The 26,902-nt window shown below is 49.1% G+C and overlaps 1 long non-coding RNA gene across 1 annotated transcript; it reads right to left on the reverse strand.

The window, feature by feature from the left end:
• Nucleotides 1-8,980: 8,980 nt before the first annotated feature.
• On the reverse strand, nt 8,981-18,661 carry LOC140120731 (uncharacterized). Its single transcript, XR_011853962.1, has 3 exons — nt 18,415-18,661; nt 9,182-9,208; nt 8,981-9,094 (listed from the first exon to the last, which is right to left on the reverse strand). It is a non-coding gene; the product is annotated as an uncharacterized lncRNA (long non-coding RNA).
• Between the last annotated feature and the right edge of the window lie 8,241 nt (nt 18,662-26,902).

Here is a 26,902-nt window from a genome sequence, read left to right on the forward strand (position 1 = left end):
GCAGCTTGGTGAGAAGCCAGGAACTGTTGGTGCAAATATTAGGGAATGGTAAAAACACAAGATGACTTTCAGTCCTCCCCGGTCTGGGGCTCCGTGTAAGGTCTTGCCTCGTGGGATAAGGACAAATCTGAGAATGCGTGAAAATGGTGATATCATGCAACACCAAATCCTTTCATCCTCCCATAATGCATTGGTGAGCGTCACCACACACTTCTATAATTCTGAGCAAGGTCCGGATAGTCTCATAGATCACCGGTAAACATGAGATATAGCAAGAAAAAATGAATATGATAAGTGGCGCTCAATGGGTTTATATAGTGTTTGGGGGAACTAAGCCCCAACGATGGGCAGATTATTGAGTTTATCGGATCCAGAGGGGAAGATAATTGCTCCCGGGAAGGGGGTTGCTGTAGTGCTCCCGGGAAGGGGGTTGCTGTAGTGCTCTCCTTATGGTAAATTTCTGAAAGTAAAACCATACTTTTAGTATGGACTAAGGGAAAAAGGAATAAAGGAGATCTCTACTGTGTTGCCTTAGAGATCTCCTTTTTTTGTTTAGTTCATAGATTACCGCTAGTAGCACCCTAAACTGTCATCTGGGTGATCCTGGGGAAGCATGGGAGAAGGTCATGTGGTCAGGAAGAAGAAGTATGAGAACAACATAAAGAACACAGTCCCAACTGTGAAGCATGGGGCTTGGAAACATACTTTGGGGTGTGGGGGGAGGCTGCTGGACATTTCAGTAGTGGGGGAAGCTGCTGGGCATCTCAGTAGTGGGGGAGGCTGCTGGTCATTTCAGTAGTGGGGGGAGGCTGCTGGATATTTCAGTAGTGGGGGAAGCTGCTGGGCATCTCCGTAGTGGGGGAGGCTGCTGGTCATTTCAGTAGTGGGGGAGGCTGCTGGTCATTTCAGTAGTGGAGGAAGCTGCTGGGCATTTCAGTAGTGGTGGAGGCTGCTGGACATTTCAGTAGTGGAGGAAGCTGCTGGTCATTTCAGTAGTGGGGGAGGCTGCTGGTCATTTCAGTAGTGTGGAGGCTGCTGGATATTTCAGTAGTGGGGAGGCTGCTGGACATTTCAGTAGTGGGGGAGGCTGCTGGTCATTTCAGTAGTGGGGGAGGCTGCTGGACATTTCAGTAGTGGGGGAGGCTGCTGGTCATTTCAGTAGTGGGGGAGGCTGCTGGTCATTTCAGTAGTGGAGGAAGCTGCTGGGCATCTCCGTAGTGGGGGAGGCTGCTGGTCATTTCAGTAGTGGGGGAGGCTGCTGGTCATTTCAGTAGTGGAGGAAGCTGCTGGTCATTTCAGTAGTGGGGGAGGCTGCTGGTCATTTCAGTAGTGGAGGAAGCTGCTGGTCATTTCAGTAGTGGAGGAAGCTGCTGGGCATCTCCGTAGTGGGGGAGGCTGCTGGTCATTTCAGTAGTGGGGGGAGGCTGCTGGGCATTTCAGTAGTGGGGGAGGCTGCTGGTCATTTCAGTAGTGGGGGAAGCTGCTGGGCATCTCCGTAGTGGGGGAGGCTGCTGGTCATTTCAGTAGTGGGGGGAGGCTGCTGGGCATCTCCGTAGTAGGGGAGGCTGCTGGGCATTTCAGTAGTGGGGAAGGCTGCTGGTCATTTCAGTAGTGGGGAAGGCTGCTGGGCATTTCAGTAGCGGGGGAATCTGCTGGACATTTCAGTAGCAGGGGAATCTGCTGGACATTTCAGTAGCAGGGGAATCTGCTGGACATTTCAGTAGCGGGGGAGGCTGCTGGGCATTTCAGTAGTGGGGAGGCTGCTGGACATTTCAGTAGTGGGGGAGGCTGCTGGACATTTCAGTAGTGGTGGAGGCTGCTGGACATTTCAGTAGTGGTGGAGGCTGCTGGACATTTCAGGAGTTGGGGAGGCTGCTGGACATTTCAGTAGTGGTGGAGGCTGCTGGATATTTCAGGAGTTGGGGAGGCTGCTGGACATTTCAGTAGTGGTGGAGGCTGCTGGACATTTCAGTAGTGGTGGAGGCTGCTGGACATTTCAGTAGTGGTGGAGGCTGCTGGACATTTCAGGAGTTGGGGAGGCTGCTGGACATTTCAGTAGTGGTGGAGGCTGCTGGATATTTCAGGAGTTGGGGAGGCTGCTGGACATTTCAGTAGTGGTGGAGGCTGCTGGACATTTCAGTAGTGGTGGAGGCTGCTGGACATTTCAGTAGTGGTGGAGGCTGCTGGACATTTCAGGAGTTGGGGAGGCTGCTGGACATTTCAGTAGTGGTGGAGGCTGCTGGATATTTCAGGAGTTGGGGAGGCTGCTGGACATTTCAGTAGTGGGGGAAGCTGCTGGACATTTCAGTAGTGGGGGAAGCTGCTGGACATTTCAGTAGTGGTGGAGGCTGCTGGACATTTCAGGAGTTGGGGAGGCTGCTGGACATTTCAGTAGTGGTGGAGGCTGCTGGGCATTTCAGTAGTGGGGAGACTGTCACACAAAACGGGTAGAGCAGTTCCTTGGAAAAAAAAACTGTGAAACAATGAAATGGTCACAGCCCTGAGTCCTGATCTAAACTCAATAAAAAAACCTCTAAAAAATCTTAGGTGACAAAGTTATGGCCTAGAAACCCACAACAGTCACAGAACTGTGCTGAGGTCCTGTGGCCGGTGCTGAGGTCCTGTGGCCGGTGCTGAGGTCCTGTGGCCGGTGCTGAGGTCCTGTGGCCGGTGCTGAGGTCCTGTGGGCGGTGCTGAGGTCCTGTGGGCGTTGCTGAGGTCCTGTGGCCAGTGCTGAGGTCCTGTGGCCAGTGCTGAGGTCCTGTGGCCGGTGCTGAGGTCCTGTGGCCAGTGCTGAGGTCCTGTGCTCTCCCTACTGATCGGTGACTACTGGAACCTTTGGAAAATATCCTTATAATCTCTCTCTGTGCTGCAGTTATTGTCACTGTTCTCCAATTATCATCATCACATATTTTGCAAGATAAAGGTTTTCTGTTGCTACTTTGGTAATTATGTAAATCCCTGTTCTCGTGACCTCTTATAAAACTCCAATGGAGATGACATTATTTCTGAAAATTCAAGTGATTAAACATTGTTCTCTAATTTTGATTCTCTCATTTCTCTTTGGTAGGAAAGGGGGGGGGGGGAGTTTCAGTGAAAGGTGAAGCTTCTTCTCATTATTACAAATATTTACTGGGAATAAATTGCAATTTTTCTTTTTGTTGACTTCTGACATCCTGGGGATGGACCTTTATTATCGTAACCCCTCTGAGTCACTTGTATTGTTATGGCTGAGTTTGGGGACCCTAATTTATTGTATTTCCGCACGTTGTAGGGTTATTTGATGTCTGTGGGAATCTCTCATACATGTAGATAGTAGATGAGGGCAGCTGGAGGTAATGTCCAAGTTCGGTGTAAAAATATTGAATATTAAGTGCATAAAAGTGAGCTGAGGTGCAAAACCAGCACTTACTATAATGCTATGACTGGTCACAAAATTTTTTGAGGTTTCTCACTTCATCATCTCCTCTTCCTTCTTATCACAAACTTAATACTATAGTAACCAATATAGTAAAAGTCCTCTCATAGTCGCCAATACAGTAAGGGTGCCCCACACAGTTTCCAAAAGTCCCAGTGCTCTCACACAGTAGCCAATTACTCACTTGTCACCAGTATCCAGTAGTCACAGTGATGCCCCTGGTAGTCACAGTGATGCCCCTGGTAGTCACAGTGGTGCCTCCAGTAGCCCTTGACCTGGCACAGTCAGATGCATCATCACACATCCCCTTCTCTGCTGCTTGTGATGTATGCAGAGCACAGGAGGTTGGAGCCGGCACTCTGCCCTGGCTTGGTGAGCCGGCCATGACTTTAACCCACCCTGGGGTATTCTAGTGTGAATGCTGAGATTGCTAGTTTTCCATGTTTTACTTGCAGCAATCTTTTCGCAGGAGGGGCTCAAATTGAGTTCACCAGACCCCAGTGTCCTGTAGTCCTTTTCCCTACTTTCTGGATAGGACTTCATGCTCAGAGAGAGAGAAGTTGTTGGATCCAGAGCTAGTCCGGGGGAGCGGATCATCACCCGCAGGCAGGGACTAGCTCAGACGTATTGTAAGGGACAGTTTTCTCTTCCCTGTTTCCTTAGTTCTTGTTCTCTCTCTACAAGGTTTACTGCATCTGTGTGAACCGTGAGCCTAGAGATCTCTCCCTCTCTCAGCATGAAGTCCCAGCATCAATCATATAATTACATTTCAAGAGAGACAACCAACCATGTTGTGGAGAAATGCTCAGTGTTTTACAGGATACTGATATCATCTTTGGCCATTATGCCGTTTCTGAGAAATTCTTATTTTAATCCGTATGCTAATGAGGCAGTTGTTGCACCTGGAGCTATTCCGGCGTAACTATTCCCACCTGGATCACTTCCCTTTTCTTCCTGCGTCTCCTCTTGATTCTCACATACAAATATCCTACTTACCTGATTGAATGGAGCGGTCCAGTCAGGGATAGCAGCGCTCCAGGTGCTGAGCTCCGCCCTCCGGCGCACCAGCTGCCTCATTACCATACAGAATAACTCAGGGACTTACCAGAAATGGCAAAATGGACAGAAATAATAAAGGTTAGGAATCAGTGTACGATATGCTGCAGCTATAACACTTGGAGGAGATGGTAGACTCCATCTGACAAGATCCTCCAGGTAATACATAGGGACTACAATGTATATATATATACATCATCAATGGGGTCACTATGCATTGTCTCTCTCTCTCTCTATATATATATATATATATGCTGTCATTTTCTTTGCTGTCCTTCTGTTTCCTCTCATCTCCTGGTCTTTGTCCTTGATTGTCTGTAAGATGGATCCACCGTCTGTAGAGAGTGAAAATAAACAAAATGAATCATAAGAATCGGGGACAAGGTCGGCACTTTTGTCTTCATTACGGTTTAAAGCCTGATAAGAAACCTGACCTCACCTTTAACACTGCGGCTGCCAACTGTCCTGTGTATACTATACAGAGTAAACCCAAGTTCATGTCCAGAAGCCCTTCTCCTTGTGTGGAGTAGACCTGCAGGTAGGTGTCCATTCACTGAATCATCCATTTATATCCAGGTCCTGTGACACGAGGGGCAAAAACAGTTTTGGGTCTTAAATTATGGGCCAACCTCTAGCTATGAAATAGACCCCCAAAGTCTATGGGTTCTGCTGGACCTCTAAGGTCTAGTATTGGGTTATAGCCCGGGCCCACCGGAGTATTCTCCGATTCCATGGTGGGCCAGTCCGACACTAGGTACAAGGGACCCACCACCACAAGAGAAGACACCAGAATAATCAATGGTACATTATAGATATGTTATAGATTTTGTACTGGGACTCGGGAGCTTCCCATTACACCTCATGCAGGAGTACAGAAAAGCTGAGTGACTGCCCTGAACGGAAGTGAATAGACTGAGAATAACTTTGTTTCCACTTGTTCTCCTGTAATAAGGAAGAGAGAGTTTGTGGTCACCGCTTCCCCTTTCCTACAAGATTCTCAAGTGCAGGTTCATCTTCTATTTCCATCCCCATCCAGAAGCACCGACCTGCAGACTCCCGCCATACCGTGCTAATATAATACCACAATACGGTGCTCAAATAATACCACAAAACAGTGCTCCAATGATGGCGCCTTACAGGCTGAGATAATAACATCATACAGGGATTAAATAATATAGCAATACACTACTAAAACTATACAGCCATACAGTGCCAAACTAATGCCGCCATATGGTGCTCAAATAACAGTCATCTGTTAACATGATATATGAAGTCTATAAATTCTTCTATTCCATTTATAATGAACTTATCTGTGACGAGTCTCCTATTCCCAGGCCAGAGGTGGCGCCTCCTACAGTAAGAACGAATCATAATCATAAAACCGCTATACAGTGCTCAAATAATATCGCAAAACGGCCGTCCAATGATGCCACCATACAGTGCAGAGATAATATCATATCAACATCATATTGGCTCAACTAATATGGCAAAGCACTACTCAAACTATACTGCCATATGGTGCTGTACTAATGCCGCCATACGGTGCTATATCTGATAACATGATATACGAGGTCTTCAAATGCTTCTATTTAAATAAAATAAACTTGTTTGCTAGTGATGAGACTCCTGGTCCCAGACAGAAGTGGCGCCCCCTTCAGAAAGGATGAGGCATAACCATCCACCTGAGACTGTGCCTGCATGGAGATTACATAGGAGTCACTATAAGATTATTATAAAGATTATCATTATGATATTATTAGTCACTATAGGTCTGCGTTACATGTGTCTCTATAGCGGGATTCCATATTCTCCCCATATGTACAATGTAAAGGGCAGCACACCTCCATAAGGCTGGGTCCACACCTGTATATGGTCTTCATAGGCTCATCGTAGGCTCCGGGTGATGTATAATGTGTCCATACAATACAGATGAGTATTCCCTTCCCTTCTCCCTAAATCTCCACCAAACAGCCTGACTGGCACATATCATAAAATATGGATAATATATAGAATGCAGAGTGAATACGATATCCTGCAGGGGGCAGTATAGCTTCTATGCATTACTATACATACTATACGTACAGCAGTAACCTGAGCCTCGGTGTACACCCTGAACTCCCGGCCTTAGGGTGAAGACACATGTGGCATTTTTGGGCCGTTTTTAATTAGTGCGTTTTCAGATCGTAAAAAACGCATGCGTTTTTGTCCGTTTTTCCGAATTTGCGCAATTAAAAACTGACAAAAATGCATGCGTTTTTTTACGATCTGAAAACACACTAACTAAAAACGGCCCAAAAACGCCACGTGTGTCTTCACCCTTAGGGTGCACAGAGCCCAAGCAGCTGCTTCCGGAGAAAACCATAATCTAAACGACCAGCAGAGGGCGCCTGATCCCTGGTTATTGCTCCAGGAGACAGTTACTCATCACCTGATGCTGTAAAATATAAGGGTTTATGTATATTTTAAGGGGAAAGTATTTTTTTTGCAATGTAATGATTTACAGCCATTTTAGGGCATGCGGTGTCGTGTGTGCTGAGGAGTGGCCCTGCATGCTGAGTAGTGGCCCTGTGTGTTGAGTAGTGGCCTTGTGTGCAGTGGTCCTGCATGCTGGTTACTGGTTCTGTGTGCTGAGTAGTGGCCCTGTGTCCTAGAAAGTGTCCCTTCATGCTGATTAGTGGTCCTGCATGCTGAGTAGTGGTCCTGTGTGCTGGTAAGACCTGAGTGAAGTTGGCCCCCCCACCTTGCTCAAATCAAACAATCTTTTTGCTACGTTTGCGCAGCAGAAGTTTTCATTTGTGCCGCTGTCGTTATGCAAGATAAAAGATAAAAGTTTCCAGAGTTCATCAGAGGATAACCTCTTTGTGCTGCTTTTGTTCTGAATATATTAACAAATTTTTAAAGGTCAAATGGTCAACCAGCCCCCCCACATTATTCGAATCAAACAAAACTGGTGTCAAATGTAAGTGCTCCGTTTGTGCTGGTTTGTGCAGCAAAAAAAATTTGTGCTGCTATAATTTTTAAGGTATGTTTAGGTTTTTACACGGGTTTAAGTTTTAAGGATGAACTGGTAAAAAAACATACCTAGTGACACTTCTCTGGTTTGATCACCAGGGGGAGCTAGAAAACACCTTGTACTATGGAAGGAATGAACTCTGCTGACCTCTGGAAAAAAATATGAATATATTAAAAATGATAGCAGCACAAACAAAAATTTTGCTGCACAAACGTAGCACTAATGTTTGACACCAGTTTTGTTTGATTCGTTTAATGTGGGGGGGGAGGGGGTTGGGCTCGCTGACCTTTTAAAATATGTTAATATATTCAAAAGCAGCACAAACCAGCACAATTGATTGGCACCAGTTTTGTTTGATTTGGGCAATGTGGGGGGGCTGGTTGACCTCTAATGACCTCTGGAAACTTTTATTAATATCGTATAAACGATAGCGGCACAAACGAAAATTTCTGCTGCTTTCTGCTGTTTGATTTGAACAAGGTAGGGGGGCCAACTTCACTCAGGTGCTGGTAAGTGGTCCTTCATGCTGAGTAGTGGTCCTGTGTGCTAAATATTGGTCCTGCATGCTGGGTAATGGCCATGTGTGCTGCTGTATGATCCTGTAGATCCGTTTGTAGTTTTATTACTTTTGTTATAATTTATTACATATTGTTACTTTGTGTATTTTGTACAATAACTTTGGATACAGTGGGGTAGATTTACTTACCCGGTCCATTCGCGATCCAGTGGCGCGTTCTCTGTGCTGGGTCCGGCCGGGATTCATTAAGGTAGTTCCTCCGCCGTCCACCAGGTGGCGCTGCTGCGCTAAAAAGCATCAGAACGAGCTGGAGTTTACCGGCTCGGGCTGAGTGAAGGTAAGTGCTAGCTTTGCGACAGATTTTTTGTTTTAAATGCGGCGGTTTTTCCGAATCCGTCGGGTTTTCGTTCGGCCACGCCCCCCCCCCCCCAAATCCGTTGTGTGCATGCCAGCGCCGATGCGCCAATCAGAAATATTCGGGTAACACGTCGGGAAAACGCGAATCGGGCCCTTAGTAAATGACCCCCAGTGTATTGGACTCAATGACCTCTTGTGGCCACAGCTAGTATTGCATCCATCATCTTGCATGGTCTGTTTGCAGACACCTGATTGGTGGAGTTAGTAATTAAAGGGTCACTGTTATTTCCTGTTCTCAGCGTCCCATGTGAATAAGGCCGGAGGCTCTGAGCGTCAAACGCCTTCACATAAAAATAATTTCCCTTCTAATTATATTTCTCTAACTCATAACTTGTCGTACTTGAAAAACCTCCTGTTTTGGAGCTGGAGCCGGTTATTGCTGTGATCTGACACCTCGTACAGAAGGGAGATTTCTGCTGATGACGGATCCTGTAATGATGATCCACAGCTGCCAAGAGGAACTAACAGAGGGACAAATGTACCATAATCCTTGTCCTCCAGCCCCAGCCATGGACAGATGGGCACCCACATTCAGGGTGCAGCATGAGATGTAATGGGTGCTGTCCCCTCACCCTATAGAGATATGACATGGTACTTGGTAGTGTGTTACAGATCTTGTCCGGATTTTCTACACTTTTCTCCATTCCCTCAACATCTCATGACCTTCTGATGCCTAGAGAAGTAGATATAATGGTCATTTATGGGAAACCTCATGTCATTATGGACAGAAATATACAAGTCACAAGGATGAAGCACTTACCCACTGGATCATGAGGACACTACATCACTAGGTCAAAAGAATGAAATATTAGATGTCTAGAAGAGCAAATCATAAGGTCAAATAGGTTAAAATTAGGTCAATCACCAGGACCCTACATCATTATAGCAAAGCGATTGGACACTTACCCACTGGATCACCAGGATACTATGTCACTAGGTCAAAAAGACAGAAACAAAAGACAGGAACATTCCCTTCGGATGACCACAGTACAACACCAATATGTCATAAGAAGTAATACATCTAATGGATCACTAGGTACTGTATAGCATTAGGTCAAAATGCCCGGGCACATAGCAGCTGGATAACCAGTACCAGGCATCGATGGGTTAACAGGACTAAATACACCGACAAGATAATATACTGTAACAATAGATCAAAAGGACTCACTATACCTCCTGGATTACCAGGACACTACATCATTAGGTCCACAGGACTGGATACTTACCCACTGGATCACAAGGGCACAACATCACTAGGTCAACAGGACTAGACACTTATACACTGGATCACAAGGACACAACATCATTACATAAACAGGACTGGACACTTACCCACTGGATCACAAGGACACAACATCCCTACGTCAACAGGACTGGACACTTACCCACTGGATCACAAGGACACAACATCCCTACTTCCACAGGACCGGACACTTACCCACTGGATCACAAGGACACAACATCACTACGTCAACAGGACTGGACACTTACTCACTGGATCGTAAGGACACAACATCACTGGGTAAAAAGAACTGGACACTTACCAACTGGATCGGAAGGAGAATATCTCTTTGGGTCAACAAGATTGGGCACTTACCAACTGGATCACCAGGATTCTACATCGCAAGGTCAAAAAGACTAGACACAACCTATGGATGACCAGGAAACTGCATCACAATGTCAAAAGGAGTAATACACCTACCGGATCCCTAGGACACTGGATGTTCAGGACCAAAACATTCAGTGGGTCAAAAGAACTAAACACTTTCCTGGTGGATCACTAACATTCTACATTATTCGGTTAAAAGAACTGGACACTTACCCACTGGATCACCAGGATTCTACATCACTGGGTCAAAAGGAGTAATACACCTACCGGATCCCTAGGACACTGTGTTAGTAGGTCAAAGGACTGGACACGTTCCAGTTACAAATACTGGACTCTTACCCACCGGAGCACCGAAACACAAGCCCTGGGCATAATACAGATATAAAAGACTGCGCCGTCTCCCCCATATTCTCCATGATGTGACCATTAGGAGGACGTCCCTGGTGTCTCCCATCTCCCTTCCTGCTGACAGTTTCCTGTCTCCTGGATAATTGCAGTCAGTATCCGGAGGGGCAGATGATACTAAATGACCCGCGATAATTGACACGACACGACTGCAAAGCGAGCGACACCGAAAATACTCCCATTATCCAAAAAGTTACTTTTATCCCAAAAATATCTTCAATTACAAGTAGGAAATCCGCCTCATAATTATGGAGGACGAAGCTTCCAAATAATCTCCATGGACATACTACTAGAGTATCCAGTGTATCTAAGCCTGATGCATGGGCGTTGCTAGGGTGGGAAAAGATCCGGGGCACGGGCCCCAATGCATTTGTATCAGAATTTTAGTAACCCCCTCACACGTGGTTGTGCCAATAACAACTTTACTAAGGGTATATACAGCTACAGAAACACCAGAGAAATCCTGACTTACATCCAGAGACTGCAGGTGACATGTCCACTTCACTATTAGGGTGGTGGCACACGTGACCTTTTGAACCCATTTTTTCTCAAGCATTTTCAGTCTGTTAAAAACGCATTCGTTTTTGTCCGGTTTTCCCAATTATCTTAATTAAAAACGGACAAAAACGGATGGGTTTTCAAAAAACGGACTAAAACCTGGATCAAAACGCCACATGTGCTACCACCCATAGGCCCGGCATCACCACGTCTCCTTCCTGTGGAGTTCACCGCACAGACATCTTATGTCCTTCATTGTCCCGAAATCTTGGTTCTCCGAAGTTGCGTTCACATGTTGCAGTTACAACTGCATCGCAATCAGCTTTGAGAAGGTTTTAGGTGCAGTTTTATTATTTTATCAAGTGAAAGACATTTGTGGAGCAGGTTTCCCCTTTAATCTCACATTCACCCATTCAGATCATGTCTTTCACTTGTTAAAGAAGCAAAACTGCACCTAAAACCCCCTCAAAGCTGATTGTGATGCAGTTGTAACTGCAACTTATGACTGCACCCTCAGTGTTGTCCTGCTGCTGCCCCTAACACTCTCCCAAAATACTGTAAGGCTGCGCTCACAGGTTTGCATCTAAACAAATACAAGACACCAGATGCTCTTATCCATCACATAACCATCACTGGAAACTCATGTGAGATCGAACCTAGGCTCTTCCTACTGCCACGTGTGAACACGCCCCCAGTAATGTCCCCACAGCCCCCCAGTAATGTCCCCCACACAGCCCCCAGTAATGTCCCCCAGTAATGTCCTCCACACAGTCCCCCAGTAATGTCCTCCACACAGTCCTCCCAGTAATGTCCTCCACACAGTCCCCCAGTAATGTCCCCCACACAGCCCCCAGTAATGTCCCCCAGTAATGTCCTCCACACAGTCCCCCAGTAATGTCCTCCACACAGTCCTCCCAGTAATGTCCTCCACACAGTCCCCCAGTAATGTCCTCCACACAGTCCTCCCAGTAATGTCCTCCACACAGCCCCCAGTAATGTCCCCCAGTAATGTCCTCCACACAGTCCCCCAGTAATGTCCTCCACACAGTCCTCCCAGTAATGTCCTCCACACAGTCCCCCAGTAATGTCCCCCACACAGCCCCCAGTAATGTCCCCCACACAGCCCCCAGTAATGTCCCCCACACAGTCCACCCAGTAATGTCCTCCACACAGTCCCCCAGTAATGTCCCCCACACAGCCCCCAGTAATGTCCCCCACACAGCCCCCAGTAATGTCCCCCACACAGCCCCCAGTAATGTCCCCCACACAGTCCTCCCAGTAATGTCCCCCCGCCCCCCAAGTAATGTCACCCACTCATCCCCCAGTAATGTCACCCAAACGGGTCCCAGTAATGTCTTCCAAACACCCCCCCCCCCCAAGTAATTTCACCTACACATCCCCTCAGTAACGTCCTCACACATCCATCCAGTAATGAGCCCCACACAGCCCCCCTATAATGTGCCCCATACAGGTCCTCCTGTAATGTCACCACACAGATCCCCCTATAATGTGCCCCATACAGGTCCTCCTGTAATGTCACCACACAGATCCCCCTGTAATGTGCCCCACACAGATCCCCCTGTAATGTGCCCCATACAGATCCCCCTGTAATGTGCCCCACACAGATCCCCCTGTAATGTGCCCCACACAGATCCCCCTGTAATGTGCCCCACACAGATCCCCCTGTAATGTGCCCCACACACAGATCCCCATGTAATGTGCCCCACACAGATCCCCCTGTAATGTGCCCCATACAGATCCCCCTGTAATGTGCCCCACACAGATCCCCCTGTAATGTGCCCCACACACAGATCCCCATGTAATGTGCCCCACACAGATCCCCCTGTAATGTGCCCCACACAGATCCCCCTGTAATGTGCCCCATACAGATCCCCCTGTAATGTGCCCCACACACAGATCCCCCTGTAATGTGCCCCACACAGATCCCCCTGTAATGTGCCCCATACAGATCCCCCTGTAATGTGCCCCATACAGATCCCCCTGTAATGTGCCCCACACAGATCCCCCTGTAATGTGCCCCACACACAGATCCCCCTGTAATGTGCCCCACACAGATCCCCCTATAATGTGCCCCACACAGATCCCCCTGTAATGTGCCCCATACAGATCCCCCTGTAATGTGCCCCACACAGATCCCCCTATAATGTGCCCCACACAGATCCCCCTGTAATGTGCCCCACACACAGATCCCCATGTAATGTGCCCCACACAGATCCCCCTGTAATGTGCCCCACACAGATCCCCCTGTAATGTGCCCCACACAGATCCCCCTGTAATGTGCCCCACACAGCTCCCCCTGTAATGTGCCCCACACACAGATCCCCCTGTAATGTGCCCCACACAGATCCCCCTGTAATGTGCCCCACACAGATCCCCCTGTAATGTGCCCCACACACAGATCCCCATGTAATGTGCCCCACACAGATCCCCCTGTAATGTGCCCCACACAGATCCCCCTGTAATGTGCCCCACACAGATCCCCCTGTAATGTGCCCCATACAGATCCCCCTGTAATGTGCCCCATACAGATCCCCCTGTAATGTGCCCCACACAGATCCCCCTGTAATGTGCCCCACACACAGATCCCCCTGTAATGTGCCCCATACAGATCCCCCTGTAATGTGCCCCACACACAGATCCCCCTGTAATGTGCCCCACACAGATCCCCCTGTAATGTGCCCCATACAGATCCCCCTGTAATGTGCCCCATACAGATCCCCCTGTAATGTGCCCCACACAGATCCCCCTGTAATGTGCCCCACACACAGATCCCCCTGTAATGTGCCCCACACAGATCCCCCTGTAATGTGCCCCACACAGATCCCCCTGTAATGTGCCCCATACAGATCCCCCTGTAATGTGCCCCACACAGATCCCCCTATAATGTGCCCCACACAGATCCCCCTGTAATGTGCCCCACACACAGATCCCCATGTAATGTGCCCCACACAGATCCCCCTGTAATGTGCCCCACACAGATCCCCCTGTAATGTGCCCCACACAGATCCCCCTGTAATGTGCCCCACACAGCTCCCCCTGTAATGTGCCCCACACACAGATCCCCCTGTAATGTGCCCCACACAGATCCCCCTGTAATGTGCCCCACACAGATCCCCCTGTAATGTGCCCCACACACAGATCCCCATGTAATGTGCCCCACACAGATCCCCCTGTAATGTGCCCCACACAGATCCCCCTGTAATGTGCCCCACACAGATCCCCCTGTAATGTGCCCCATACAGATCCCCCTGTAATGTGCCCCATACAGATCCCCCTGTAATGTGCCCCACACAGATCCCCCTGTAATGTGCCCCACACACAGATCCCCCTGTAATGTGCCCCACACAGATCCCCCTGTAATGTGCCCCATACAGATCCCCCTGTAATGTGCCCCACACAGATCCCCCTGTAATGTGCCCCATACAGATCCCCCTGTAATGTGCCCCACACACAGATCCCCCTGTAATGTGCCCCACACAGATCCCCCTGTAATGTGCCCCATACAGATCCCCCTGTAATGTGCCCCATACAGATCCCCCTGTAATGTGCCCCACACAGATCCCCCTATAATGTGCCCCACACAGATCCCCCTGTAATGTGCCCCACACACAGATCCCCATGTAATGTGCCCCACACAGATCCCCCTGTAATGTGCCCCACACAGATCCCCCTGTAATGTGCCCCACACAGATCCCCCTGTAATGTGCCCCACACAGATCCCCCTGTAATGTGCCCCATACAGATCCCCCTGTAATGTGCCCCACACAGATCCCCCTGTAATGTGCCCCACACAGATCCCCCTGTAATGTGCCCCATACGGATCCCCCTGTAATGTGCCCCACACAGATCCCCCTGTAATGTGCCCCATACAGATCCCCCTGTAATGTGCCCCACACAGATCCCCCTGTAATGTGCCCCACACACAGATCCCCATGTAATGTGCCCCACACAGATCCCCCTGTAATGTGCCCCACACAGATCCCCCTGTAATGTGCCCCACACACAGATCCCCATGTAATGTGCCCCACACACAGATCCCCATGTAATGTGCCCCACACACAGATCCCCATGTAATGTGCCCCACACAGATCCCCCTGTAATGTGCCCCACACAGATCCCCCTGTAATGTGCCTCCCACAGATCCCCCTGTAATGTGCCCCACACAGCTCCCCCTGTAATGTGCCCCACACACAGATCCCCATGTAATGTGCCCCACACAGATCCCCCTGTAATGTGCCCCACACAGATCCCCCTGTAATGTGCCTCCCACAGATCCCCCTGTAATGTGCCCCACACAGCTCCCCCTGTAATGTGCCCCACACACAGATCCCCATGTAATGTGCCCCACACAGATCCCCCTGTAATGTGCCCCACACACAGATCCCCATGTAATGTGCCCCACACACAGATCCCCATGTAATGTGCCCCACACAGATCCCCCTGTAATGTGCCCCACACAGATCCCCCTGTAATGTGCCTCCCACAGATCCCCCTGTAATGTGCCCCACACAGCTCCCCCTGTAATGTGCCCCACACACAGCCCCCCTGTAATGTGCCCCACACAGCTCCCCCTGTAATGTGCCCCACACACAGATCCCCATGTAATGTGCCCCACACACAGATCCCCCTGTAATGTGCCCCATACAGATCCCCCTGTAAATTGCCCCACACAGATCCCCCTGTAATGTGCCCCACACAGATCCCCCTGTAATGTGCCCCATACACAGATCCCCCTGTAATGTGCCCCATACAGATCCCCCTGTAATGTGCCCCACACACAGATCCCCCTGTAATGTGCCCCACACAGATCCCCCTGTAATGTGCCCCACACAGATCCCCCTGTAATGTGCCCCACACAGATCCCCCTGTAATGTGCCCCACACAGATCCCCCTGTAATGTGCCCCACACACAGATCCCCATGTAATGTGCCCCACACAGATCCCCCTGTAATGTGCCCCACACAGATCCCCCTGTAATGTGCCCCACACAGATCCCCCTGTAATGTGCCCCACACAGATCCCCCTGTAATGTGCCCCACACACAGATCCCCATGTAATGTGCCCCACACAGATCCCCCTGTAATGTGCCCCACACAGATCCCCCTGTAATGTGCCCCACACAGATCCCCCTGTAATGTGCCCCATACAGATCCCCCTGTAATGTGCCCCATACAGATCCCCCTGTAATGTGCCCCACACAGATCCCCCTGTAATGTGCCCCACACACAGATCCCCCTGTAATGTGCCCCACACAGATCCCCCTGTAATGTGCCCCATACAGATCCCCCTGTAATGTGCCCCACACAGATCCCCCTGTAATGTGCCCCATACAGATCCCCCTGTAATGTGCCCCACACACAGATCCCCCTGTAATGTGCCCCACACAGATCCCCCTGTAATGTGCCCCATACAGATCCCCCTGTAATGTGCCCCATACAGATCCCCCTGTAATGTGCCCCACACAGATCCCCCTGTAATGTGCCCCACACAGATCCCCCTGTAATGTGCCCCATACAGATCCCCCTGTAATGTGCCCCATACAGATCCCCCTGTAATGTGCCCCACACAGATCCCCATGTAATGTGCCCCACACAGATCCCCCTATAATGTGCCCCACACAGATCCCCCTGTAATGTGCCCCACACACAGATCCCCATGTAATGTGCCCCACACAGATCCCCCTGTAATGTGCCCCACACAGATCCCCCTGTAATGTGCCCCACACAGATCCCCCTGTAATGTGCCCCACACAGATCCCCCTGTAATGTGCCCCACACACAGATCCCCATGTAATGTGCCCCACACAGATCCCCCTGTAATGTGCCCCACACAGATCCCCCTGTAATGTGCCCCACACACAGATCCCCATGTAATGTGCCTCATACAGATCCCCCTGTAATGTGCCCCACACAGATCCCCCTATAATGTGCCCCACACAGATCCCCCTGTAATGTGCCCCATACAGATCCCCCTGTAATGTGCCCCATACAGATCCCCCTGTAATGTGCCCCATATAGATCTTCCTATGTTCTCCCTCTCACCTCACTCCTGCAGCTCCGTGCACTGCTTCCCCCCTGCAGGTCATGTGATGGTGACATCATCACAGGTCCTGCAGGGAAAGCATGTAGGCTGTGTACTGTGCCTGTCTCATCACGATCTATGTCCAGAGGACAAGGATCGTGGTGAGAGAGGGGAAGATGCCCGGGCAGCGGGACTGATGTCCTACTGACCCAGGAAGATCCGGGGCACCAGACAAAAGATCCGGGGCACGAGCCCCGGATCTTTTGATCTAGTGACGCCCCTGGCCTGATGTGATATGCTGTGTTGTATCTAAGCATTTTATGCTGTCTACTAAGTCCATGGATCTAATTCTAGGTTAATCTGCTATCACGTGTGATACTGTCTTTAGTCCTGCTGTATCTAAGCCCATTGGGGCAGATTTACTTACCCGGTCCATTCGCGATCCAGCGGAGCGTTCTCTGCGGTGGATTCGGGTCCGGCCGGGATTTATAAAGGCAGTTCCTCCGCCGTCCACCAGGTGGCACTGCTGCGCTGGAAAGCATCGGAACGCACTGGAGTTCACCAGCTCGGGCTGAGTGAAGGTAAGTGCAAGCTCCGCAACAGATTTTTTGTTTTCCCGGCCCTCTCCTCACAGTCAGCACCCCCCTTTATATTTCCCCACCCTCTGCTGACAGTCAACACCCCCCTTTATATTTCCCCACCCTCTGCTGACAGTCAGCACCCCCTTTATATTTTCCCACCCTCTTCTTATAGTCAGCACCCCCTTTATATTTCCCTGCCCTCTCCTCACAGTCACCCCCTTCATATTCCCTGGTTTCCTCACCGTCAGCCCCACCTCATGTTTTCTCTCTCCTCACAGTGAGCACCCCAATAATCTCTAGGCTGCCACCTGTACAGTGCATTTTCCTCTACCTCATGTGTACCTCACAAATTTGGGCGAAAGAAAGAGGGCCTCCTCTTTTGTACTAAACCACACCCCCTTGTTCCACCTGCAAGCATAGTATAATATTGGCCTTAATGTCCCAACCTTAATGACCCTGTTACTTACCTTCCCTCATTTCCCTGCAGCAGTCTGACTTCTTCTCGTGGGATTTTGATGTGGATGTGGGGATGGGGCCAGTGGCGTAACAAGAGCCGTAGCAGCCGTAGCGGTTGCTACGGGGCCCGGGCGGCGCAGGGGCCCGGGATGAAAAGACATGATGTACACGCCCTTGTACAGTCATACGGACCCCTGTGCCGTCCCACTGTCCCTGTCTGCCCACCTTATCTGCAGGCCGCCGGACTTGGCCTCTGCATTTGTGGTCACTCAGCCCGCCCACTTCTTTCGGCGCGACCGCCCTGACGGCTCCTGCAGCCCACCAGCCTAGTTCCCCCGCGGTAGCCTGCCCCAGTCTGTTTTCGGCCGCATGGCCTACCCCTTCTGCGGCCGCCCGGCTAACCTTGTCCATCTGTGCCCCAGTCTCTTTACGGCTGCCCGGCCAGACCTGCCGCCGCAGGGCCTAATCCGGTGGCGGCCGCCCGGCTGTACCGGTGCTTCCGCGGCCTCCAGGCCGGCCTTGTCAATCCGCGGCCCAGCCTCTACACGGCCGCCTGGCTGGTAGACTTCCTCCACGGTTGCCCGGCCGGCCGACTCCGTCCGCGCCCGCCGAATGTAAGTCCCTATATATGTGAGATTGATGTATGTATGCTGTATGTTCCTATGTGCTGTATGTGTTGTGTGTATGTGCTGTATGTCCCTATGTGCTGTGTGTATGTGCTGTATGTCCCTATGTGCTGTGTGTATGTGCTGTATGTCCCTATGTGCTGTGTGTATGTGCTGTATGTTCCTATGTGCTGTGTGTATGTGCTGTATGTCCCTATGTGCTGTATGTCCCTATGTGCTGTATATATGTGCTGTGTATATGTGCTTTATGTCCCTATGTGCTGTATGTCCCTATGTGCTGTGTGTATGTGCTGTATGTCCCTATGTGCTGTATGTCCCTATGTGCTGTATATATGTGCTGTGTATATGTGCTTTATGTCCCTATGTGCTGTATGTCCCTATGTGCTGTATATATGTGCTGTGTATATGTGCTTTATGTCCCTATGTGCTGTATGTCCCTATGTGCTGTATGTATGTGCTGTGTATATGTGCTATATGTGCCTATGTGCTGTATGTGCCTATGTGCTGTATGTCCCTATGTGCTGTATGTGCTATATGTGCCTATGTGCTGTATGTGCCTATGTGCTGTATGTCCCTATGTGCTGTATGTGCTATATGTGCCTATGTGCTGTATGTCCCTATGTGCTGTATGTGCTGTATGTATGTGCTGTGTATATGTGCTTTATGTCCCTATGTGCTGTATGTGCTATATGTGCCTATGTGCTGTATGTGCCTATGTGCTGTATGTGCCTATGTGCTATATGTCCCTATTTGCTGTATGTCCCTATTTGCTGTATGTCCCTATGTGCTGTATGTCCCTATGTGCTGTATGTGCTATATGTGCCTATGTGCTGTATGTGCCTATGTGCTGTATGTGCCTATGTGCTGTATGTCCCTATGTGCTGTATGTGCTGTATGTCCCTATGTGCTGTATGTGCCTATGTGCTGTATGTCCCTATGTGCTGTATGTCCCTATGTGCTGTATGTCCCTATGTGCTGTATGTCCCTATGTGCTGTATGTGCCTATGTGCTGTATGTCCCTATGTGCTGTATGTCCCTATGTGCTGTATGTCCCTATGTGCTGTATGTCCCTATGTGCTGTATGTGCTATATGTCCCTATGTGCTGTATGTCCCTATGTCCCTATGTGCTGTATGTATGTGCTGTATGTGCTATATGTGCCTATGTGCTGTATGTGCCTATGTGCTGTATGTCCCTATGTGCTGTATGTGCCTATGTGCTGTATGTCCCTATGTGCTGTATGTGCTGTATGTCCCTATGTGCTGTATGTCCCTATGTGCTGTATGTGCTGTATGTATGTGCTGTATGTGCTATATGTGCCTATGTGCTGTATGTGCCTATGTGCTGTATGTCCCTATGTGCTGTATGTGCCTATGTGCTGTATGTCCCTATGTGCTGTATGTCCCTATGTGCTGTATGTCCCTATGTGCTGTATGTCCCTATGTGCTGTATGTCCCTATGTGCTGTATGTCCCTATGTGCTGTATGTGCCTATGTGCTGTATGTGCTATATGTCCCTATGTGCTGTATGTCCCTATGTGCTGTATGTCCCTATGTCCCAATGTGCTGTATGTGCTGTATGTCCCAATGTGCTGTATGTGCGTATGTATGTGCTTTATGTATGTATATGCTGTACAGAATATACTGTATGTGTGTGTATGTATACTGTATATACCATATGTATTTGTGTATATACTGCATGTGTGGTTATATGCTGTATGTAGACACATGCATTTAAATAAGTATATGTATATGGTGTATGTGTGTATATGCTGTATGTATATGCATTATGTATGTATACACTGTATATACTGTATGTGTGTGTGTATGCTGTATATAGATTCAGTATGTGTATATGGTATTTCTATAGTGCATGTATGTGTATACACAGTGGGTATATACCGTATGTAAAAGAATGTGATGTATGTATATAAATAGTATATATGAAACTTTGATGCATATAAACTGTATGTATTAGTGTATAAATGTATATATGAGTACCTAAATGTGTGCATATGAGTGTATATGTATGTATGTGTGAATGAGTACATAAAAGTGAATGTAGAATGTTATGTGTGTGTCATTGTATAAACGTCTGTGTATGTATAAATATTTTTAAGAGGGGGGCCCCATGCAGAAATCTGCTATGGGGCCCTGCCTTTCCTAGTTACGCCACTGGATGGGGCCAGATGAGGAAAGGAGCTATCTCCTCACATGACTGGTTCAGACATGTGAGTAGGCAACAGGGTTTATGAGGGGGAGAGAGGGGCAGTGCGGGACATTCTCCCAACTGCCCAGGATGGCGGGACAGCGTCTAAATACTGGAACTGTCCCTCCAAATCCAGGATGGTTGGAAGGTATGCTCATGAGATCATAACATCACTGCAGGTGGATGGTAGGACCTGAATTATGTCATGATGCTTACTACACATAAATCTCTGCCGAAATGTGATGAAACCAGCCCAGGACCTTACTTCAGCTACTGCCCTCCATTATCCACAAGTGAGTGGCACCTGAGGTGAGTGTCTCAACTCATCTCATGACATGTGTGCCCCTGATTCCGCTTGCCCGTCAATGGCATGGAAGATCCAGCGGTTACAGTGACGTAGCCAGAAGGGAGGGGGAGAGAGGAAGCTGTGAGATCCGCTGCTACATGACTCCATGGCTTGGGAGGATAGAGGCAGATGCCACGTGACTCAGGCGTCCACCCTGGCAAGGAGCCTGGTACTTTTTGTAAACTTTCTTTATAGGTAAAAGGAACAATGGATTTTTTATTATAAAAGCTTTGGACTACAGGAACCTGTCATTAGGTTTGAATTCCCTTAAAACTGAATTGGCAGCAAATTACATTAAGTGCCTAAAAATGTATATGCATAATATAAAGGTACAAGGCATGCTGGGTAATATACTCTATTACTGACATCATGGCGAGAGAAAGTCCCAGAGGATCTATTATTCCTTTATTAGGCTTTGGAGCCAAACTCTCCCTTATTTGGTCACAGATAATGGGGATAAGTGATAGTCTGCGGAGCCGGATATAATAAGTTCTCGACAGAGTGGAACAATTATGTAGATTACTACGCGTGATTATTCCGTCAGCTGTAGTTATCCTCCATGACATCACACGACCTCCTGACATCACCGGAGAAGATCTCTATCTGCGACCCCCGAGCTGCGTTTCCTGTCATAAATAAAGGAGAAAACTTTAGATGAAGGAGATGTCTACAGGAATGTTCTGCAGCAGCAAGTTACACTAAAAAGTTAGAAAAGTTATACTACATGGACGTTCTAAAAGCAGAGGGAGAGGGGAAGTGCTGAGAAAAGAGGGGGATACACTATAAGAACCTGTAAAGCTACAGCACGGAGGGGCTCTGATAACACCCCCAAGAGCCCTTCAGGCTCATTAGCATAATTTTAAACGTTGATTTTAGAAGGAAGGAGGCCATGGATAACACATATAAGAAGATACCACAGTCCTGGTCCCTGGATCTATCAGTAATGTCCCTGGTTTATCAGGATGGATTTTATTGGTAGATTTCATTGTATAGGCTTCCTATAGATGCCAATACAGTTTAAAGCTATGGCAGAGTAAGGAGCATTAGACTCCGCCCCCTCTGCCATTCAGAGCGGCTGTGCATTAGGGGTTTCCCTAGATATAACTTTGTGTGGTAGCCCTCTAGTTTGGAGGACCAAGAAAATGTAATTTTTATATTTCTCTCTGCTCCTCCACCAGGGGGCAGTCACACGAACCTTCCAGGACCGATCCCTGGGGTCAGCGGGGGAGTACAGAGGATGGTACATACAGGAGATGTGGAGGAATAAAAGACGAGTTCTCCGCCAGGTGCAAGACACTACACGACAGAGTCAAGTGCTACTAAAGCCCCTGCCATAGTCACAGGATAAAGGGATTTTTCTTAGGTAAATAGATGAAGTATTTCCACCCGGCAGTTCAAGGATGGCGGAGACACAGAAGTGGTTTCAGGTCGCACTTGTTTCCTCCAATGTTCTGTGACCTGTGCAAATAGCAAGATGAAAGGCACATAATACATCAGAGGAGACGACGACTCACCGAAACAGGTGCACAGGAGGGGGTGGAGACCTCTGTGCACACCTACTGTATACACATCTATATAGAGGGACCACAGATCACCAATACAGGTGCACAGGAGGGGGTGGAGATCTCTGTGCACACCTACTGTAAACACATCTATATAGAGGGACCACAGATCACCAATACAGGTGCACAGGAGGGGGTGGAGATCTCTGTGCACACCTACTGTATACACATCTATATAGAAAGTCCACAGCTCACCAATACAGGTGCACAGGAGGGGGTGGAGACCTCTGTGCACACCTACTGTATACACATCTATATAGAGGGTCCACAGCTCACCGATACAGGTGCACAGGAGGGGGTGGAGATATCGGTGCACACCTATTGTATACACATCTATATAGAGGGTCCACAGCTCACCAATACAGGTGCACAGGAGGGGGTGGAGATATTGGTGCACACCTACTGTATACACATCTATATAGAGGGTCCACAGCTCACCAATACAGGTGCACAGGAGGGGGTGGAGACCTCTGTGCACACTTACAGTATACACATCTATATAGAGGGTCCACAGCTCACCAATACAGGTGCACAGGAGGGGGTGGAGACCTCTGTGCACACCTACTGTAAACACATCTATATAGAGAGTCCACAACTCACCGATACAGGTGCACAGGAGGGGGTGGAGACCTCGGTGCACACCTACTGTATACACATCTATATAGAGGGTCCACAACTCACTGATACAGGTGAACAGGAGGGGGTGGAGACCTCGGTGCACACCTACTATATACACATCTATATAGAGAGTCCACAGCTCACCAATACAGGTGCACAGGAGGGGGTGGAGACCTCGGTGCACACCTACTGTATACACATCTATATAGAGAGTACACAGCTCACCAATACAGGTGCACAGGAGGGGGTGGAGACCTCTGTGCACACCTACTGTATACACATTTACATAGAGAGTCCACAGCTCACCAATACAGGTGCACAGGAGGGGGTGGAGACCTCGGTGCACACCTACTGTATACACATCTATATAGAGAGTACACAGCTCACCAATACAGGTGCACAGGAGGGAGTGGAGACCTCTGTGCACACCTACTGTATACACATCTATATAGAGGGTCCACAGCTCACCGATACAGGTGCACAGGAGGGGGTGGGGACCTCTGTGCACACCTACTGTATACACATCTATATAGAGGGTCCACAGCTCACCGATACAGGTGCACAGGAGGGGGTGGAGACCTTGGTGCACACCTACTGTATACACATCTATATAGAGGGTCCACAGCTGACCGATACAGGTGCACAGGAGGGGGTGGAGACCTTGGTGCACACCTACTGTATACACATCTATATAGAGGGTCCACAACTCACCGATACAGGTGGACAGGAGGGGGTGGAGACCTCTGTGCACACCTACTGTATACACATATATATAGAGGGTCCACAGCTCACCAATACAGGTGCACAGGAGGGGGTGGAGACCTCTGTGCACACCTACTGTATACACATCTATATAGAGAGTCCACAACTCACCGATACAGGTGCACAGGAGGGGGTGGAGACCTTGGTGCACACCTACTGTATACACATCTATATAGAGAGTCCACAACTCACCGATACAGGTGCACAGGAGGGGGTGGAGACCTTGGTGCACACCTACTGTATACACATCTATATAGAGAGTCCACAGCTCACCAATACAGGTGCACAGGAGGGGGTGGAGACCTCTGTGCACACCTACTGTATACACATCTATATAGAGAGTCCACAACTCACCGATACAGGTGCACAGGAGGGGGTGGAGACCTTGGTGCACACCTACTGTATACACATCTATATAGAGAGTCCACATCTCACTGATACAGGTGCACAGGAGGGGGTGGAGACCTTGGTGCAAACCTACTGTTTACACATCTATATAGAGGGTCGACAGCTCACCAATACAGGTGCACAGGAGGGGGTGGAGACCTCGGTGCACACCTACTGAAAACACATCTATATAGAGGGTCGACAGCTCACCAATACAGGTGCACAGGAGGGGGTGGAGACCTCGGTGCACACCTACTGTATACACATCTATATAGATGGTCCACAGCTCACTGATACAGGTGAACAGGAGCGGGTGGAGACCTCGGTGCACACCTACTGTATACACATCTATATAGAGGGTCCACAACTCAACGATACAGGTGCACAGGAGGGGTTGGAGACCTCTGTGCACACCTATTGTATACACATCTATATAGAGGGTCCACAGCTCACCAATACAGGTGCACAGGAGGGGGTGGAGACCTCTGTGCACACCTACTGTATACACATCTATATAGAGAGTCCACAACTCACCGATACAGGTGCACAGGAGGGGGTGGAGACCTCTGTGCACACCTACTGTATACACATCTATATAGAGAGTCCACAACTCACCGATACAGGTGCACAGGAGGGGGTGGAGACCTCGGTGCACACCTACTGTATACACATCTATATAGAGAGTCCACATCTCACCGATACAGGTGCACAGGAGGGAGTGGAGACCTTGGTGCACACCTACTGTATACACATCTATATAGAGGGTCCGCAGCTCACCAATACAGGTGCACAGGAGGGGGTGGAGACCTCTGTGCATACCTACTGTATACACATCTATATAGAGGGTCCACAGCTCACCGATACAGGTGCACAGGAGGGGGTGGAGACCTCTGTGCACACCTACTGTATAGACATCTATATAGAGGGTCCAGAGCTCACCAATACAGGTGCACAGGAGGGGGTGGAGACCTCGGTGCACACCTACTGTATAAGCATCTATATAGAGAGTCCACAACTCACCAATACAGGTGCACAGGAGGGGGTGAAGACTTCTGTGCACACCTACTGTATACACACCTATATAGAGAGTCCACAGCTCACTGAAACAGGTGCACAGGAGGGGGTGGAGACCTCTGTGCACACCTACTGTATACACATCTATATAGAGAGTCAGCAACTCACCGATATAGGTGCACAGGAGGGGGTGGAGACCTCTGTGCACACCTACTATATACACATCTATATAGAGAGTCCACAACTCACCGATACAGGTGCACAGGAGGGGGTGGAGTCCTCTCTGCACAACTACTGTGCACACCTACTGTATACACAACTATGTAGAGATTCCACAACTCACCGAAACAGGTGCACAGGAGGGGGTGGAGACCTCTGTGCACACCTACTGTATATACATCTATATAGAGAGTCCACAACTTACCGATACAGGTGCAAAGGAGGGGGTGGAGACCTCTGTGCACACCTACTGTATACACAACTATATAGAGAGTCCACAACTCACCGATACAGGTGCACAGGGGGGGGGGGGGGTGTGGAGACCTCTGTGCACAGCTACTGTATACACATCTATATAGAGAGTCCACAACTCACAGATACAGGTGCACAGGAGGGGGTGGAGACCTCTGTGCACACCTACTGTATACACATCTATATAGAGAGTCCGCAACTCACCAAAACAGGTGCACAGGAGGGGGTGGAGTCCTCTCTGCACACCTACTGTATACACACCTATATAGAGAGTCCACAACTCAGCGATACAGGTGCACAGGAGGGGGTGGAGACCTCTGTGCACACCTACTGTATACACATCTATATAGAGAGTCCACAACTCACTGAAACAGGTGCACAGGAGGGGGTGGAGACCTCTGCGCACACCTACTATATACACAACTATATAGAGAGTCCACAGTTCACCGATACAGGTGCACAGGAGGGGGTGTAGACCTCTGTGCACACCTACCGTATACACATCTATATAGAGAGTCCACAACTCACCGAAACAGGTGCACAGGAGGGGGTGGAAACCTCTGTGCACACCTACTGTATACACATCTATATAGAGAGTCCACAACTCACCAATACAGGTGCACAGGAGGGGGTGGAGAGCTCTGTGCACACCTACTGTATACACAACTATATAGAGATTCCACAACTCACCGAAACAGGTGCACAGGAGGGGGTGGAGACCTCTGTGCACACCTACTGTATACACAACTATATAGAGAGTCCACAACTCATCGATACAGAAGCACAGGAGGGGGTGGAGACCTCTGTGCACACCTACTGTATATACATCTATATAGAGAGTCCACAACTTACCGATACAGGTGCAAAGGAGGGGGTGGAGACCTCTGTGCACACCTA

This window comes from Engystomops pustulosus, chromosome 3 (genome assembly GCF_040894005.1).
Source record: "Engystomops pustulosus chromosome 3, aEngPut4.maternal, whole genome shotgun sequence".
Taxonomy (NCBI): domain Eukaryota; kingdom Metazoa; phylum Chordata; class Amphibia; order Anura; family Leptodactylidae; genus Engystomops; species Engystomops pustulosus.